This window comes from Pteronotus mesoamericanus, unplaced genomic scaffold (genome assembly GCF_021234165.1).
Source record: "Pteronotus mesoamericanus isolate MK-2021 breed Mesoamerican mustached bat unplaced genomic scaffold, CSHL_Meso_final scaffold_85, whole genome shotgun sequence".
Classification (NCBI taxonomy): Eukaryota; Metazoa; Chordata; class Mammalia; order Chiroptera; family Mormoopidae; genus Pteronotus; species Pteronotus mesoamericanus.
In genome coordinates this window covers 13631405-13652306 of record NW_026555329.1, presented here as the reverse complement: position 1 = coordinate 13652306, position 20902 = coordinate 13631405, and the positions used below count along the sequence as shown (strand labels likewise).

General features: G+C 33.4%; 1 protein-coding gene and 1 pseudogene across 1 annotated transcript in view; one reads left to right on the top strand and one right to left on the bottom strand.

Annotated features, from left to right (window-relative positions):
- The window catches only part of THSD7A (thrombospondin type 1 domain containing 7A), a 319686-nt gene that overhangs the window by 285592 nt on the left and 13192 nt on the right, over positions 1-20902 (bottom strand). The gene's annotated exons all lie outside the window — the stretch shown is intronic.
- On the top strand, positions 9919-10096 carry LOC129063603 (uncharacterized; annotated as a pseudogene).

Sequence of the window (20902 nt, the reverse complement as noted above, 5' to 3'; positions counted from 1 at the left end):
CCTTGATCATTTGTTTAAGGTAGTACTTGCATGGATTCTCCACTGTAGAGTGATTGAGTTCCTTATCCATACTCTATTACTTGGAAATAAGTCACTAATTTCACCCCACACTCTAGGAGGTGGTGTTAAACTCTACTTTCTGGAGGAGGTTGGTGGTCATCTAATAAGTTATAAGAAAGATTTATTCCTTCTCAAATGCTCTTATTTTTTCAAAGAGAAGAGAAAACAGACCTCTATTTGGATGACATTATAGATACACATTATACATATGTTATTTCTTGTTTACAATGAAAAGTAAAAGCCATAAATTTCATTTTTTCCAATTCAATTCTTATAAAAGTAACATCAATGTAGTAAGAGTAAAAGAAATGGAGGTGATGAATAGAATAGTCAATAACATCAAATTCATTCAATTACTGTGATCATTTTTACCAATTCTTCCCTTAAAAAAAAAACCCTGTGAGGTAGCTCTACTTCTGAATACAAAGATGGGAATTTGACCTGCTTCTTTAATGAGTTTAATTGTGATTCTAAGAACTTAAACACTTCTTACTTTAGAAGGTTTAAGTTAAAAATATAATCAATTTAGGAACACTGAAATTGGTACAAATATGCTTATTATTAGAATCCAAATTGGATTACCAACTTGGCTTCCTGGGTTTATCATTTATTCTTTCAAGTTCTTACTCTACTATCTATCAAGTCCTATTTCAGTTTCTAGAGTTGCATTTAGGAAAGACAGTCTCTACCTGTAAGGAAATAGTTATGTAGTAATATAAGTAGATCAATACAGAAAATGAACAATAATTTTACAGTGAGTATGTGCATCTGTAAATATGGAAAAGGGAAAATTGTGAGGCACAAAACTAGGAGCATTTGATTCTCCTGGAAGGCCATAAAAAAATTTCTTAAGAAAGTAATATATACTGAGTCAAGAAGGACATTAACCAAAATACCAATGGATAAGTAGACATTCTCAGCAGAGATAAAAGTACAAAGGCACAATGATGTTCACAGAACAAACCACTTTCAGGGAAATACAACAGTTTTTGCATGACAGAATGTATATAGACATTGCATACCATAGGGTTGAGGAAGAGACCTGTGGCCAAATCATGAATGGCTGTATGACATGTGAAGGAATTTGTACTTTAACCTAAAGGCTAATAAATTCTAACTAGGGAAGTTTTATACAATATGACTTGTATTGAGAAACAGTCCAGCACAGTATTACAACAGAGAGGCCAGATAGAATACAACGGCTGTACAGAAATTATGAGGGCCTAATCATAGCAATGGGAATGGAGGAAGGAAAGTTATTTGCTAAACTGTTTAGAAGACAAATTAATAGGACTTGGGGAATTGATTGAATTTCAGTAGTGAAGAACAGGTTTCTCTCTGGGAAAAGCCTAAGTAGGAGGAGAATGAGATGAAGTTTCAGATAATGGAGATAACTGTCTAACCTGGCCGAGAATATGACCAGTAGGTGATTGCAGATGAATGTGTCCCCCAACCTATGAAAGGTAATTTGTTCTAGAAAACACTTCTTAGGGCAAAGTGTCAGAAGAATTTAATACTTCAGTTGTTAGCACACAACTGGTTGAATAAATACAATAAGCATATATTCTCAGTATTGTAATTGAATATCAAATCCTCTTCTTCCTCAAAATTAAACTCAAAACAAAGCCAAGAGAAATCATCAAATTATGTAGAAGATTCTTAAAACTATATGAGGTCTGTCCAGAAAAAGTCCAGCCACTGTTAATAAAAGAACAGTTTGTGTGACATCAATGTAAACTGGCAGCCAAGGAGAGTGGACTGGAATGCACATGCGTGAACAATGACAACTTCACTGTACTAGTCAGTGGGGGAAGTAACACCATTGAGCGAGCATATGTACTGTGTGGCCATTGCATTCAAAATGACTGAGCAAATAAAGAATCAAATCTGCATCAAATTTCGCATTAAGTTTGAACATTCCTTCATGGAAACTATTCAAATGATTCAGAAGGCAATAGTTATGGGCAACTGGTGACTGGTAGCTTCTTCACAACAACACGCACATTCATGCATCTCATCTTGCAGAGTTTTTTGGTGAAACATCAAATCACTCAGGTGACTCAGCTTCCCTATAGCAGAGATTTGGCATCCTGCAACTTCTGGCTTTTCCCAAAACTAAAATCACCTTTGAGAGGGAAGAGATTTCAGAATGGCAATGAGATTCAGGAAAATATAATGGGCAATTGCTGGCAGGTGGGGGAACTATGTGAGGTCCCAAGGTGCCTACTTTGAAGGGGACTGAGATATCATTTTCCTATGTACAATATTTCTTGTATCTTATATAATCTTTAAGAAATGTCTCTATTTTTCATATTATGTGGCTGGACATCTTATGGGCAGGCCTCATATTGGCAAACTGTATATACCCTTAGAGTTAAGTATGAACACAAAAATTTCAGGGTCCAATATAAAATAAAAGTGCTGGGCCCTTTTTAAAAAGCAAGAAGTGCTAACTAATATTAGAAATGAAAGAGGGGACATCATTACAGATCCCATGAAATTTAAAAGGATAACAAAAAAAATATTATAAACAAGTCTTTGTCAACACTTTTGAAAACTTAGATAAATGGAATGATTTTTTTAAAAACAAAATCTGCCAGAACATACATAAGAAATAGACAATCTAGATATACCTACATTGGTAAGAGAAATTGAATCAATAATTAATAGATTTTTTAAAACAAAAAGTATCAGGCTCAAATGAATTCATTAGTTAATTCTATAAAACATTGAAGGGAGAAATTATACCAATGTTCTATAATTTCTTTAAGAGGACAGAGGAAGAGGTAATACTTCCTAACCTAATATATGGGGTAAACATTACTCTAATACCAAAACCAGATTCAATATTATAATAAAGTAAAACTACAGCCCAATATTAGATGCAAATATGCTATACAAAATGTTATCAAATAAAATCCAAAAAGGTATAAAAAGAATTATACACTACAATGAAGCAGTATTTATCCCAAGTATGCAAGGATGGTTTGACACTGGAAAATAAATCAATGTAATCAATCACATCAACAACTAAAAAGAAAATCACATAACCTTATCAATAGATGCAGAAAAAAACCATATGACAAAATCTAACACCCATTCATGATAAAAAAATCTTAGTAAACATTGTATACAGAAAATGTTCTCAACTTAATAAATACAGAAAACCTATGGCTAAAATCATACTTAATGGTGAGAAACTAGAAGCTAATGCAATAAGGCAAGAAAATAAAATAAAAAGCATACAGCTTGGGAAGTAAGACATAAAGATATATTTGTTGGCAGATGACTTGAATACCTAGTCATCTAGGTAATTTGAATGAACAGACAAAAATCTCCTGAAATAAAAAGGGCTATTATAGCAAAGCTGCAATATACAAAGGTCAATTGTTTTGCATTATATCAACAATGAAAAAGTGAAATATGAAATGACACAGTCCCATTTACATTAGCACCACCCCAGTGAAATACATATAATCTAACAATATAAGTAAAAGATCTGTATGGGGAAAACTACCAAACTCTGATGAACACTCTCTCTCTCTCTCTCTCTCTCTCTCTCTCTCTCTATATATATATATATATATTCCTAAAATGAAGATATATTCATGGATAGGGAATATCAATATTATCAAGATGTCAGTTCTTCCCAACTTTATCTATAATTTAATTCATACTAAGACTCAAGAGGTGAATCCTTAGAAAAATCACATCTACATGCAGAACATCAAAATCAAAGTAACCTATTAAATTTTCTCTAAGTGCTGAAATAAAGTATAATTTGTCAACCTAGAATTGTGTACTGTGAAAACCATTATTTGATCATAATGGTTAACTAAAGATATTTTCAGGTACCCACAAATTGAGATAACTTACCAAATAGATATTCTCACCAACAGAACTTCTTCTAAAGAATATATGCTTTATAGAAAAAGTTATTGAACCCAAAGATATGAGAAACATGTGGGTGGATTTAAGCCACTATTGACTGTATAAAATGAAACTAATATTTAGGGAATAAAAATGCAAAAACTAAATATGATAAATTATATCATATGAGTTGGGAAGGGGTAATTAGATTTAAAGCATTCTAAGGTACTTATATTTTGAGAAAAAAGGAGAAAAACATTATCGTTAGAATTCGTTAACTATTTCTGATAACATATCTATTATAACCACTGAATAGTTATCAATTGTAAAACTTCCTAACTAGAGGGTCAAAAAAATTTAAATTGAATGATGTAGGTACTTAGAGGTTACAAGTAGAGTGAAGTACATTTGCACAAAGGCAGGAATAAATAGGGTGTCTTGAAAATAATATTTACTGAATAGTCACTTCAAAAATGTTTACATAGCTGAATCTATAGTGGAAAAAAAAGAAACTGGATATAATTTTCATTTATATCAGAAGAACAGTGATACAAGCTTAAATTGCTGTTTATCATTATGTGGCTGTTGGTAACACAAAGTATCAGTCAACATATGTAAACACTGTGAAATCCAATCTTCCTGTTCACTGAGCTTCCAGGAACAATTGCAGAACTGCAGCCTCACAGGAGGCCAATTATTGCAATGTAGCCTCTAGGCTCACATAATCACAACATCTGTAAAAGTCCCCTTCATGGATGGTTTACAGTAGATTTTATTACAGCTTTCATGTTGTACCAGAGGCTTTAGCACATACTGTGCTAATAATATCAGCAAACAACCAATTAAAAACAGATAATCAACAGTATTACTTTTATCTGGAAATAATTTATGAGGTTTAAATATATTTTAATATGATACGAATGATTTATTTTTTTAAATAAATGCTTAGAAGCTAATCATCCACTAACTTCACATATTTTGGAACACAAATAAACACTACTGGACTATAGAATTCTATTTTGAAATTCTAATACAAATCTGTTATACTGCTAAGATGATGATAAGCTACAAATATATCTAACACAAAATTATAAATGTCACACAAGCAAAAAAAAAATCTTCAGGCAGTGCCTGAAGGTTTAATTGCTGTTTCTAAAATTTGGGAAAAACTTCAATGATATAAAATATTTTTTAAGATTTTTACATTCAATTCTTAAAAAGTAAACCCATTTCTAAATATAAAAGTTGCCCAGGGTTTTCATTAATGAGAGGTATTTCATGGCTGGTTGAACAAGACATAAAAATTAATGCTTTTTTCATGTGGAAGAAAAATCTAAAATCTGTTCATCTAATATTGAAAAGATATAATACCTTTGACTATTACTGTCTGTTCAATAGATAGAAACATACTTATATAGAAACACACTTTATAGAACTTATTTTAGGAGATGCTTTTAGCATGGATTCTTCTAAATAAAAGGCATTATTTCATTGTATATATAAAGTGTGTCCTTGAGGAGACTTCTTAACATGTGAATGGGAAGTAATACTATATAAAAGAGTTGCAAATTGACAAATTCCAAATGCCTCTTACTGTTGTGGCAAACACACTTCAAACCATTCTCTATTTTGATATCACAATCCCCTCTCTAACTAATATCCCCTTTATTTAGCCCCTATCACTGACTAAACACAAAAATTAAAAAAATCCAACACTTTGGTATAATACATAAGGCCATTCTAATTTGTTCTAAAATCATTCTTTCCAACTGTTCCTTCAGAACCAACTATACTCTTACCCTACTGGCAACCAAATCATCCTACAGCCGGAGGCACGCACATGCTGGTATCTCTGCCTCAGGTCCCTTCCCTCATCTCTGTCATCTACCTTACCAACTCTGTGCAACTTTTATGTTTCAGCTAGTATCTCACATTTTGGGTATTTCTTGGCTACCTATATTTCCATTAGGCTGAGTTAGATGCTCTCTCCTCTGTACTCATAGAAATAAAAAATATTTTTACAATGTGTTGTTATGGTTGTATGTGTAATACACATGTATGATTCCATACCTGTCTATATACACAGGTATATATTTTTATGTATATGCACATATATACACATCAATATCTATAAATGTATGTGAATGTATATTTTTATGTAAGTAAAACCTGACATATAGCATAGTGTTTGAAAACTGTCTACTTAAAAAGTCAAGTTGATGAGTTAATAAGGCTTGAAGCTCTTCTAATTTAATTTAACAACTAAAAAACTGGCTAGTTTTTATCACCTTTACTCATCCTTAGAACATAATTGCCCTTAATAGAGCACTATTTGTGACTGGTCATTAAATATTGTGTTCCTGCCTTCCAAGGGAAAAGGGGCATTTCAATAATTGCTTTAGCTTTCCTCAAGCTCTTCTCTATAGCTCATTTTATTAGGATTTAAAAACATGATTTATAAAAAAACATGTAAGTTGGAAGGATGACATAAAATGTACTTTTTGAAGTAGGTACCATAGAACTATAATTGCATGAAGAGAAGTCAGATTTTACAAAATTCACCATACTATTAAATTTTTTCTCCTTTATTTTTTTCTTCCTTCCAATCAAAAATCAGAGACAGAATATAGAAAAAATCTGCAAATTTTCATTTTAAACACCTTATTACTAATTTATTGTTCTAGGTGATGTAATATAGTACAACATGATTATTCTATCTTACTTGAAATTGAATGTCTGCCCTGGATGGCATGATTCAGTAAACTGAGTGCCAACCTGGGAAGTAAAGGGTCACTGGTTCAATTCCCAGTGCAGGGCACATGCCTAGGTTGCAGGCCAGGTCCCTGGCAGGGGGTGCACGAAAGGCAACCACACATTGATGTTCCTCTCCTTCTCTTTCCCCCTCTCTTCCTCTCTCTAAAAATAAATAAATGAAATCTTTAAAAACCAGAAAGAAATTGAATGTCTGATACTAAGGCAAAAAGTTTATGGACTAACGGGGTCAGTATTTGACAACATGCTTGTCTTTGTTATTAAATGCCAATTGAAATTGAATAAATGATATTCACAAATAACCTATACTATAAAAATGGATAAGTAAGAAAATAAAGAGAAGGGGATAAAATTGTAATGACCTTGTTAGTTTCTCATAGAAACATCAAAAAGAATCAGATCAATATCCTGAAATATTATTAAAATCTAAATCTTGATTTCATTATAATCTCAACTCCAGCCTTCTGGCAAATACAGTATTTCAAATGACGCAACTAAATTTCAAAATATTTAAGTAAATTTCCCTGGTTATATAGTTTATTAAGTCTAAAATTAGGAAGAACTATGAAAAACAAGACAAGGATTTCAGTAGGCTAATATGTTATACCCTAATGGAAAGAGAAATGGTTTGAAAGTATATAACAGTATGGGAATGATTAATGAAAACCCTAAGAATAGCAGACACAGTTCATATATACAGAAATGTGTGGGACAAATAATGCGTAAGTCATTTTATCGAAAGAGAATAACAAAAAAATCCCCCCAAAACAAGAATTCATTTTTGTGGGAAAGATGTATTTGCAATGGGTAAATAAGGTATAAAAATAACACAGATTCATTAACAGAAAATAGCTCAGGGACTTACCAGTTAGATGTTCACTATCAAGGAGAAAGATAAACTTTATTTCATCATTTTTTAGCCCATACAGATATAATTTTTGATGTCCAAATCTAAATCTGTTATATTATTTTAGAATACTTCCTCATACAATTATGAATATGCTTTAAAAGTATAGAGACCCAAAAAAGACTAGCTCAGCCTTGGCATGTGTTAGTGAGACATGCCAGTCAACAGCAGTATGGATAGCATTTTTTATCAGTCCGACAGGTGACCAGCTACCTATGAAAGATAACAAATTATACTTGGTCAGAACTAACAAATGTTTCACTACTTGGAAGTTGCTTAATGTGTGTGAATAGTTAAAATATATTTGGTTTGGTGAGAATTAAAAAATTAATTATATACGTATATATTTGGTTTGTATAATCATTTCTAGAGAAAGAACTTCAGCTACTGCCAACTTAAATTTTGTTTTTGAATTATATTTCCTTAGTTTATTTTAGTCATGCATTCTGTCATAAAGTGAGAATGCTATACATTTCACTTGCTTTGAGTATCCTGGAGAAAGACTGGGTTCCCTTAAGTAGGTCAATTCCAGTATCTAGCAGCAGTCTTTCATTTGATCCCCAAACTGGTTATGACACTATAGATCTATTCCTTCTAGCCTGCAAGAACCCCAAACATGTATGGCACTATAAGGAAGTAAGTCCAATTTTCCTTAGTAAGAGACCAGAACCTGAGCAACTTAACTGAATTATAGTAATTATCTAAGCCTGAGTTCATCTCAAAGAATAAACATAGGTTATTTTTTACCCCAGACAGAAATCTAAGTAGTTTGACTTTGTAACAATCTAGTAAAACTTATTTTAACAATGGGGTGTCCTACTATCTATTCAGTGATACTGACTCTGAGCAAATATTTAAAAGTGAAAAGAAATGCAACTACTTATGTGTGGAAGGACTATGAATTTTAAAAGAAGGTTTATGAAATTTCATGCCCCTTGACCCCCGCTTATTACTATTGCCCAGTGAACCTTTTCAAGATGAATGGTGTATATCTTTATTTATGACAGTCCATTTAGCAATCACAACATTTCCTATAAGTTAGATAAATTGTCCAGTCACTTAACAAAAAGAAAGGCCAACATCAATTGCAGCAAAGGTCACTCAATCCAGTTTTGTTCTATATTAAATTGTCGTCAGACCTGACCAGCAATTTCATCAATAACACATCTAACCAGAATGTTCCAAAATTTAGAAGTCAACTGCCTGTCCTTTGGGAATATTGAAATAGGTAAACAAGACACAACTTTCTGAAGCAAATTCACCAGGTATTGAACCCAAGATCACACTCTATCCAAGAGTGTCATTTGTCTTTTAAACTAAATATGACTCTTAGAAATAACTCTGTTGATTCAATGCTTGTCCTTATAAAGATTACACAGGTGAATGTCATGCGGTCTTTATAAATGCAAGTTTGACTTTCTCTGCCAAACTACTCAAGCAATGAATATATAACAGAAGCAAATTATACTGTGATGCTATGACCTGAATCCAATTATGAGGAGGCTGTCACACAGATCTAGAAAGAGGAGTGATCTACAAGAAAACTGACCGGAATTCTTCCAAAGATTAAATGCCGTGAAGAATAAGAGAGGCAAAAGGACTCTGATTAGGAGAGAATAAAGAGACAACTCAGCCAATGCAATGAGCGGGCCTTGGTTCATTTAGGGTTAAAGAACAACCACACAGCTAAAAATGCCATTTTAAGAAAAATGGGGAAAATTTGAAAATGTGGCAAATTTGAAATTGCTATGTATTATCTTAGGTGTGCTAATGGGCTGTGGCTGTGCAGAAGGTCTTTGTTTCTGGAAAATGCAACCTGAAATGTTTAGGAAGAAGTGTTGTGATGTTTGTAGACAACTTATAATGACTTGGCAAATGTGTGTATGTGTATGTAATGGGCAACTATAGGAAAAAATAATGAGCTTATGCATCTAGGGGAAGGGTGTACAGGGGTACAGTACATATTATTTCAACTTCTCTCTGGGTTTAAGGCAATTTAAAAACTCAGTTCATGTTATTCCTCTGCTCAAAAACCGATACTGGTATACCATTTTGCTCTGAATTAGGTCATTCTTCACAATGGTCTGCAAGACCCAACATGATCTCATTTCTTTGCCTAGAATTCTTCCTCTTTTGTTAACTTGCTCCAGCCACACTGGCACATTTGCTGTTTCTTGAACTTATCAGGCATGCTTTTGCACAGCCTGTTCCCTCAGCCTGGAACATTATTCCTCTAGACGTATTAATTCCTTATACGGAGACACCTCAACGAGACCTAGTCCAAGTACCTTATTTAAAACAGTAATTCAATCGCTTCTCAGCCTTTTGGCTAAGATCAAGTGTAGTATCTGCTCTTACGAGTTTAAAAGTGTAATTCAGCTGCAACACATATTAACCTCCTGTATATTTTCTGTTTCTCAGAATGTTATATATTTGCTTGCATAGTATTTTCATTTTTATTTTGTGCATTACCCCAAAATAAACTCCATTGAGACAGATTTCTGTTTGATAAAAAACCTAAAAGAGTTTCTGGCACACAACTGATTTTTAATTAATTCTTTTTGAAAGTTTGATGAATGAAGAACAACTTTATGACTTTCCTTGGAGTTGGAAAATAGAAGATCTACATGGTATTTTGTGGTAGAACACAATGGATTAAGGAAGATGAAAACCCAAGGAGGAAAGAGCTCAGCATAGGAAGACAGAAGCCTGCGAGGAGATCCAAGGACTACAGAATAGGAATGACAAGAGAACCTCAAGATACCTTAGGTATTTGCTCACTTTTACAATACAAGTGAAGAACTGAAAAGGGAGTGAAATAAACATATTAACTATTCTTTAAAGACTTTGTAGTATGAGAAAGCTCATTTAAAATCAAATGATTTAGCATAAACATAATCCAATGAAATGTGCATGAAATATTCGATAAGTAATGTGCAGGAAATGATCAATCAAAGTTTAAATAAAAATACTATACTTGTCAAACTATTTAGTATCTTAATCTAATGATAATATCTATGCTCATGTTGAGATTGTGCATTACCTGCCTTCAAAACTCATCTGCAAAAAAACCTGGGTCCTACAGTAATATCAAGGGATATTGAATTGGAACCATAAGCTTGTCATGAGGCAAAATCACCTAATAAATTCTCCATATTTCAAGTGCTAAATAAACCAGCTGCAATCATGAACTGGCTTGACGTTACAGGAAATATATAACTAGTGGCATGCAATGCATACTTGTGATAACATGAAGTCATTTAAACTTTCTGTGAGTGACTTTTTCAAAGCCTCTTTTCTGGATATGTATCACATTGTCATTTTCCCTTGGTACCGGGGGTACTAATTTAGGAAATTGGTGACGGGTATGATCAAAAGTGCTCCAACTCTATCATGTGGTTTTGAACTCAGCGATAGACTTCTTGAACAAGGACACTGGGATCATGATTTCATTAAAAAAGTGTTGAGATATTTTCTCTATGTTTAATATATCTTATTTTTTTTTAAAGATAAAATTAGGAAAAATATCATGCATTGTTGATTTATAAAACACTTTGTTTTGGAAGCCTTATCTAAAAACATAATATAATATTTAAGTGAAAATATATATTATGAATTACAATCATGATTTACAAATCTTCCAGAACACAATCAACCTCAACATCCCAAGAAATGCAAAGCTTCATACTTTTAAACATATTACCTATCATAATACATTTAATGGATTTTAAAATAATCACTATAGAGCAACCTATTCTGAAAAACTCATGTCAAATATATGTTAGCAAACATAGTTAATTATTAAATAATCAATGTGGCAGTCCCTTAGTTGGGGCTTAAGATGAGCCCAGAGGTTATCACTAGGTTGCCATTTGACATTAGTTTGTGATGATAAATGAGTTTACCTAGAAATTTGTCTCTTTTGTATAGGAATCTATTCCTCAGGAAATGGTCCTTATCAGAAATGAAAGAGGAGAAATAACAACTGATACCACAGAAATACAAAGGATTGTCAGAAACTACTATGAACAATTATATGCCAAGAAATTTGAAAATCTTGATGAAATGGACAAATTTTTAGAAAAGGATAATCTTCCAACACTGAAGGAGGAAGAAACAGAAAGCTTGAACAGACCGATAACAGCTGGGGAAATTGAAGCAGTAATCAAGAAACTCCCGGCACACAAAAGCCCAGGGCCGGACGGTTTCACAGGAGAATTTTACAAAACATTTAAGGAAGAGCTAACCCCTGTCCTTCTCAGACTATTCCAAAAAATCCAAGAGGAGGGAAGACTCCCAGACACTTTTTATGAGGCCAGCATCACCCTGATCCCAAAACCAGATAAAGACCCTACCAAGAAAGAAAACTACAGGCCAATTTCGCTGATGAACATAGATGCTAAAATCCTCAACAAAATATTGGCAAACCGCATGCAGCAATACATTCAAAAGATTATCCACCACGATCAAGTGGGATTCATCCCAGGCATGCAGGGATGGTTCAATATACGCAAATCAGTAAACGTGATACATCACATAAATAAAAGAAATGACAAAAACCACATGATCATCTCGATAGACACAGAAAAAGCATTCGATAAGGTACAGCATCCATTTATGATCAAAACACTCAGCAAAATGGGAATAAATGGGGCATTCCTCAACGTAATAAAGGCCATATATGAAAAAACCTATAGCCAACATCATACTCAACAGGCAACAATGGAAAGCTTTCCCACTAAGATCGGGAACACGACAAGGATGTCCGCTTTCACCGCTGCTTTCCAACATCGTATTGGAAGTCCTAGCCACAGCCATCAGACAAGAGAAAGAGATAAAAGGCATCCAAATAGGAAAGGAGGAAGTAAAGCTATCATTGTTTGCAGATGACATGACAGTGTACGTAGAGAACCCTGTAGACTCTACCAAAAAACTTCGCAACCTAATAAGTGAATTTGGCAAAACAGCAGGATACAAAGTCAATATTCAGAAATCAAAGGCATTTTTGTACACCAGCAATGAAATAGAAGAAGAAGAAATCAGAACAAAAAAAATACCATTCGATATAGCAAGAAGGAAAATAAAGTACCTAGGCATAAATTTAACCAAAGACGTAAAAGACCTGTATGCAGAAAACTATACAACATTGAAGAAAGAAATTAAGTAAGACACAGATAAATGGAAGCATATACCGTGCTCATGGATTGGAAGAATTAATAACATCAAAATGTCCATACTACCCAAAGCAATTTATAGATTCAACGCAATCCCTATTAAGACACCAATGACATATTTCACAGAAATAGAACAGACATTTCAAAAATTTATATGGAACCATAAACGACCCCGAATAGCCGCAGCAATTTTGAGAAAGAAAAACAAAGTAGGAGGGATCACAATACCGGACATCAAACTGTACTGCAAAGCCACTATACTCAAAACAATCTGGTACTGGCACAAGAACAGATCCATAGGTCAGTGGAACAGAATAGAAAGCCCAGAAATAAGCCCAGGTCTCTATGGACATCTAATATTCGACAAAGGGGGCAGAAGCATAAAATGGAGCAATAACAGCCTCTTCAACAAATGGTGTTGGGAGAGCTGGACGGCTACATGCAAAAAATTGAAATTGGATCATCAGCTGACACCATACACAAAAATAACTCAAGATGGATAAAAGACTTATATAAATATAAGTTGCAACACCACCAAAGTCCTAGAGGAGAACATTGGCAGGAAACTCTCAGATATCCCATGCAGCAATTTTTTCACTGATATGGCTCCTAAAGCAAGACCCAAAGGAAAGAATAAACAAGTGGGACCTCATCAAAATAAGAAGCTTCTGCACGCCTAAAGGAAACATCAGCAAAATGAAAAGGGAGCCAACCGTATGGGAAAATATATTCGCTAATGATACATCAGATAGAGGTTTCATCTCCAAGATATATAAAGAACTCACTCCACTCCACTCCAAGAAGACAAATGATCCAATCCAAGAATGGGCAAAGGACCTGGGCAGACGTTTTTCCAAGGAGGAGATACAGAGGGCCCAGAGACATTTGAAAGGATGCTCAGCATCACGAGCCATCAGAGAAATGAAGATCAAAACCACCATGAGGTACCACCTCACACCGGTCAGAATGGCCATCATAAACAGATCAACAAACAACAGGTGCTGGCGAGGCTGTGGAGAAAAGGGAACCCTAGTACACTGTTGGTGGGAATGCAGACTGGTACAGCCATTGTGGAAAGCAGTGTGGAATTTCCTCAAAAAGCTGAGAATGGAACTGCCTTTTGATCCAGTTGATTCCCCTGCTGGGACCATACCCTAAGAATCCCAAAACGCCAATACAAAAGAACCTATGCACCCCAATGTTCATAGCAGCACAATTTACAATAGCCAAGTGTTGGAAGCAATCTACATGCCCATCAGTAGATGACTGGATCAAAAAACTATGGTACATTTACACAATGGAATACTACGCGGCAGAAAGAAAAAAAGAACTACTAAACTTCGCGACAGGATGGATGGAACTCGAGAGCATTATGCTAAGCGAAATAAGCCAGGGGGCGAAAGACAAATACCATATGATCTCACCTATAAGTGGAACCTAACCAACAGTACAAAGATGCAAGGAAAATAAGACCAGCAACACGGAAAGGAAAAGAAACCAACAGAGACAAGAGGGAAGGAGGGAGTGTAGGCGGGGGGGGGGGGGGGGGAAGGAAGGGAAGGGGAAAGTCAAGGAACATATAGCAAGGACTCATGGACAAAACCAAAGGGGAAGAGTTGAGGGAGGGAGGGGGCAAGAGAAAGTGGTGGTGGGCAGGCAGAGACAAATGTATTTGAAAAAATAAATAAAAATAAATAAAATAAAATTTAAAAAAAAGAAATGGTCCTTAGAGAAACACACTTTTCTAAGCAAAATTCTATTGATTATGTTTAGCTACAAAAACCTCTGGTATTTATATGTAGGCAGTTACTACTCCCCATGTAACCCTGCCTTACCTGATTTATTAATTTTACCAAAAAATTCTTCAGTTCCTACTATTTACAATGTACAACCTCCAATTTTTCTTTCTAATTATTTATACCAATTATTTTATTTATAAACTTATTTATATCAAATTGATTTATTTATACCCAATAAATATCTATATATTTAGTTTTACTAACTTGTAGCTTAATTCTAAGTGAAAATTATCTTAATGAGTCCTGTTAAATTTAATCTAAAAATATCTTTATGATTACCTGCAATATATAGCAATCGTTAATTCAAGATTCTTGAAAATTAATGTAAACATTTTTCAAAACTAGATATTTTATTTAGATTTTTCTAATCTTAAATTGCACATCCTTGTCACTACTGCATTTCAGGTTAATGTGAAGTATTATGAGATATGTCAAAAGACATGATAGAAGATGACTGTGAATAGTGGTTATCTTAACATTCATACCATTGTTCCACATATGTTCATTTTCCATTCACATAGAGAATTGACAATTCTGTGATATTTATGTAAATTTTAAAAAATAAAGAATTAAAAAATCCTTGAAGAAAAAAATAACTTTGAATTATCTTGGATAGCTATATAAAATCATTTTATTTTTCAGTCACTTGTTTGACTATTCTCATACTCAAAGACATTCAATCAATAAAAGAATCAAATTAAATTAGGGTTAATTTTAAGTAATTAGTGTTTAAATAATTAATGTTGCATTCAAAAGCCAAGACAAATATTTATTTTGCTAATGACACCAATAACATTCCAGGAATTATATTTTAACTGCAATTGCAATAATGTGGTTTAATTGTAGACTTGCTCAATGTCTGACCTTAATGAAATCATTCTATACATTAAATTACAGAACACATTTTATGTTTGTCTACAATTAAGAGTATACTTTAAAGAGCAAGGTCAATGGGTCCTAATAGTGAGCATTTTTACTAGTGCTCTCCAGGAAAATGACTAGCACCATCAGCTGGATACTGACGAATGACAGTTTCAATCTGACTTTTGTACTTCATCACTACTCAGATCTTCCTATAAATCTCTATTCTATCCAAAAATTAAATTCAGTATGAAAAATGAATCTTATATGTGATAACTCTAGATTGTATGGTTTAAATGATTTAAAAATCCAGTATTTTGAGAAAAAATACACATGACAACACTACCTTTTTAAAATATGGTACACTTTGCAAAAAAAATACTAAAAGTAAGGCCAGTATTTATGGGTTAATATTTTTTATCCCCAAATCTACTGAAAATACTGAACTGTATCAAGAGAACTTTGAGTAAATAAAATTATTTATGGTATAGTAGAAGACAGTATGCCTTGTAAAATATTCTATTGAAAAACAAAGGTAATATGTAAAAGAAAAATGCACTTGTATTTGTAAATTTGCCTAATAAATATTGGGACATTTAAAATGTTTGTATTTTTTGAGATATAGGAGGCTAAAACTGAGGGGATAATTTCTTCATACCAGTATCCATAACACCTTTTTTAATTTTTTCTTCATGGGCTAATTTTTCACCAAAAGATATATATATTAACACTGACCATTAAAGATTCATCATTATAATTAATGTTATAAAACATCTTGGTGGCATAATTTAAGCCCATAAATGTATTTATAACTATTTATCCCTAATTATAAAAATCAATAATGCCATTTTTTAACTAGGTACATTCGGATCCTAATTGCATTCCAGGTACTTCTAATAATAAAGACAAATAAAGAAACATCAAAGAGTATATATATTAAAAAGACAGACTATGAAGCCATTGAAGATCTTACAAATACAGAAAGAGAAGTCTGACATGTATGCATTTATAATTCAGTACATAAGCAGAAATTAAATATAGAAAAAAATGTGAAATTGCTCATTAAAACCACAGGCAGTCATAAAATTTTAATCAATGTTGAATTGATATTATAAAAATAACAGTTATTCTCAAGTCACTCTATGCAATTCCAATCAAAACTCCAGGAATATTCTTTGCCAGAGTTTGGAAAAGTGACCCTAAAGTTCACCTTGAAGAACCAAATTCTGACAATCAAGACAATTTGGAAGGAGTGCAGCAATGAGGCCAAACTTCATTTTATAAGAAATGTTTTTTAAAACTATAATAATTATCACTGATTCTCATGCTAGAATCAACAATATTAGTGAAATAGAATTAAGAGCCTAAGTAAGACTTACTATACCTAAGAATTTAATTATTATAAAGGCCCCATCATATGTTTGCTGGGAACTAAAGGATAAATATTTCTGAGAAATTAAGAGATACTTCCTTAGAGTCTGTGATAATAAAAAATAAATTCAAAATAAAGTGAATGGTTAAATGTAAAATCAGTACTCAATAATAACAGCCTTAGGAGAAATATTTAACAATCATTATAGACAGTGAGAAATGATCTACTATATATGAAAACAATGAATTATTACACAAGGGGAAAAATCAATCACATTTTAATGCTTATGGCTTTAAATTTCTACATAGAAAAAATCATTTTTAAAATATGAAGAAAAATTACATATAAGATGACTAATAAAAAGTCTATTATTAATGATTAAAAAACTAATCCACAAACAAATGAACAAATGGGCATAAAGAACCATTTACAAGAATACACACATAGATACAAGTATATAGCCAGAAATTATAAATAATACAAGCTTATCTAATAATAATCTTCAAATTAAAGTAGTATACTGTTTCAACAATAAGAGTACCCCAACTTAATAATACTAGTAGATATTGGTAAATATTTGGTAAAAGTGGCACTCACATCCTGTCAGGAGGAGTATAAATTAGAATAATAATATGTAAAACAATTTTCTAAGAATAATACAATTAGCCTTGCCTTTATGCCAGTAAATCTCTAAATAAAAATGTAGTCTAAGGAAAAAAATATATAAAACTTAAGTAAAAAATTACTAACTATTATTTGTATGAAAATAAAATCAACACACCCATTAGAATGGCTACTATTTAAAAAAACAGAAAATAACAAGTGTTGGCAAGGATGTGGAAAAATTGGAGCCTTGTGTACTGTTGATGGGAATGTAAATGATACAATCACTGTGGAAAATGGTACGGTGCATCCTCAAAGAATAAAAAATAGAATTACCACTGATCCAGCAACTTACAGTTTGGTGTATATCCCAAAGAACCAAAAGCAGAGCCTTGTAAAGGTATTTGTATGCTCATGTTCATAGGAGCACTATGCACAATAGATGAAAGTGGAAGAAACCCAAGTATCCATTAATAATTGAGTGGCTAATTAAATGTGGTATACACACACACACACACACACACACACACACACACACAGTAGAATGTTAATCAGAGTTTAAAAAGGAGGGCAATTTTGGCACATGCTACAACATGGACAGACCCCGAAGACATTACGCTAAGTGAAATAAGCCAACCACAAGGGCACAGATACTCTATGATTCCATTTATATCAAGTACCTAGAGTAGTGACATTCATGAAGACAAAATATAATAGAATGGTGGTTGCTAGGAGGGAATGGGAAGTTTTTGTTTAATGGTACAGAGTTTCAGTTTTGCAAGATGAAAACAAGTTCTAGAGGTAAATTATGGCACTAGTTGTGCAACGGTTGGAACACGCTGTCATGGGAATGGACACTTAAAATGGTTTACTAGAAACAAACATAGAGAACATTTTGATGGTTTGCAGATGGGAGGGGGTTGGGGAATGGGTGAAAAGGGTGACAGGATTAAGATGTACAAATTGGTAGTTACAAAATAGTCATGGCGCTGTGAAGTACATCATAGGAAATATAGTTAATGATATTGTAATGCATAAATATGGTGCCAGATGGGGACTAGATTTATTGGGGTAATTACTTCATAAATTACATCAGCATCTAATCACTATATTGTTACATTGGAACTAATACAATGTTGGAGGTCAAGTGTAATGAAAATAAAATTATTTTAAAAATAATGAAAATGATGTTTTGTTATGCATATTTTACCACAATTTTAAAAACAACGAAATCAAACTAAATGTCCCACAGATTAATTAAAAATAACTATGAACATTCAAATATGACAGAGTTACCCACCTTCTAAATTTTCCCCTCAAATACCCTCACTACTGTAATTATAAAGGTACACTGACAGGTGAGATAAACGGGATCTGGTATTCTTTTAAAAGGCAAGTGTAAGTAAAGCAGGATCCCTTTGTGGACTTCTGATGGTGAAGCAGATGTTTCCTAAGCCGTGGCGATGGGCATGAGCGAGTTGCGATTTCAATGAAGCGAACTGAAAATGATTCTCTGGATTGCTTCACTGGGGGGAAATGCCTCTTTCCAGACCTCCAAAGATCTGAAACATGAAAGTGAGGGCATATGTTTCATTTTCGCCTCCAGGGCAGCTAACAAATTTGGAGAAGAAGCTGTTCTAACCTCACGTATGAAAGTTTTCCCCAGAGACAGAATCTGCATATGAAAAACCAGGCCCAATAATAGAACACATCAAGCTGCTGTGACTACAATGCCTGGAAGCAAGATGTTGTAGGCTTTATAATTTTTCAAAATTCCCTAGAGAGAAAAAGAAATTTTTTAAAAAGCCCTCCCTTTATTATCTGGTCTCTATTCACAACCTTATTTGCTAATAGAGAGGGTGGTCCATTATAATCAGATCTCATTTTCTATTTAATGGCTTTATATAGAGCCTACTTTAAATTCACATGATGGCGGCTGAAGCACTATATCATGTCTGTCTCCTTTGCATTCCTCTGTTTTAACGTTTGCTGTGTTTTGTAAAACTTGGGGTTTTATCAATCCATTCTTCATTCCCAACTTGTAAAATTTTTAAAAAATCAGCCTCTAAAAGTGTAGATATTTTATCTTTTGAGTAAACTGGCAAACCATGATAGAAGTGTTCTAAAAGCCAAATACACTTCCTGACAATTAATAAAACTGTTTTCATATAAAAGTCCTAACATCATAGAGTTTGAAAGTATTTCACAGCTATTTAAAATTGTCAAGTGTAAATTATTAGCGGTTCTCTCTCATCAAGCCCAGTTTAAATTTAAGGCTTTTCAGCCATCAGTGGCAACCACTGTATGGATGGACCCGGAGAACACCATGCTAAGTGAAATAAGCCAGTCAGAAGAAGACAGATACCATAAGCTTTCACTCACATGTGGAATCTAATGAACAAACTGAACTAATTAACAAAATAAAGACAGACAGACAGTAGGATGACAGCTAAGTGCGGGGAGGGGAAGGGTGGAGGGATTGAGCTAAAAGGGGAAAGGACCCATGGACACGGACAACAACAATGTGGTGACTGCAGGGAAGAGGGAGGTATAGAGGGACTAAATGATAATGGAAAAAATTCAACAAAAAATTAAAAAAAGAAACACTGCAATAGATTTTGCAGATGATTTAACATCAGGAAGTTTAACTATGCTACATTTGCTTAGGTAGACATTCATTGTGCCTATTTTCAGTTGTTATAAAAGCATTAAAAGATTCAATTTACCATTTTTTTGAGGACAGAATGGAAAGTGATGCTTGTTCTGCATGACAGCAAACCACCAGACATTATAATACAAAGGATAAAAGTGCAAAAAGTGATATAAATTGCTCAGCTCAGTTCCTAAAAAGCCCATATTGTTTACAGGATTCAGACTTATAGTTGTCTCTACTAGCAGAAGGAGGACATTTGTTGCCATATGATAGCCTTTTCAAGAGATTTACTAACTGCCTTTATCACAAGGAGTCCTAAATTTATTAAAGAGAATGCCCACATGGACAACACAAAGAATATTAGCACCGACAGATCCAAAAAGCAAAAGGACAGGCCATTATTCTTCCATAATGGTGTAACAAAAGCCATGATTCAAATGTAAATTAAATACATACACATGCACATGAAGACACACACACATCTTGATTTCTTGAACCAGTTGTAACCAGTATCTGCCATGTAGTGTATTTAATATGATTCAGAGTCTTTACCTACATGAGCAGGTCCTGGGGGTGCAAAGTAGGAATGGAAAGGACAATTCCTAGATCTTACTGTTTGGGTGTCTTCCAAGTTCCCATGTTCATCTAGGATGAATAGTCCAGTTATAGAATTCCCTACAACTTAAAACCCATAGCTATAAAGACAGCATTAATGATGTCAAATTCAGTGAATCTATCTTAAATCAGTAATACTTAAAAGGAATGTAATAACTAATGTAGAAACTGTGCCGTGGCACACTTTTAAACTGGGTTTATTTTTTTCTCTTATAA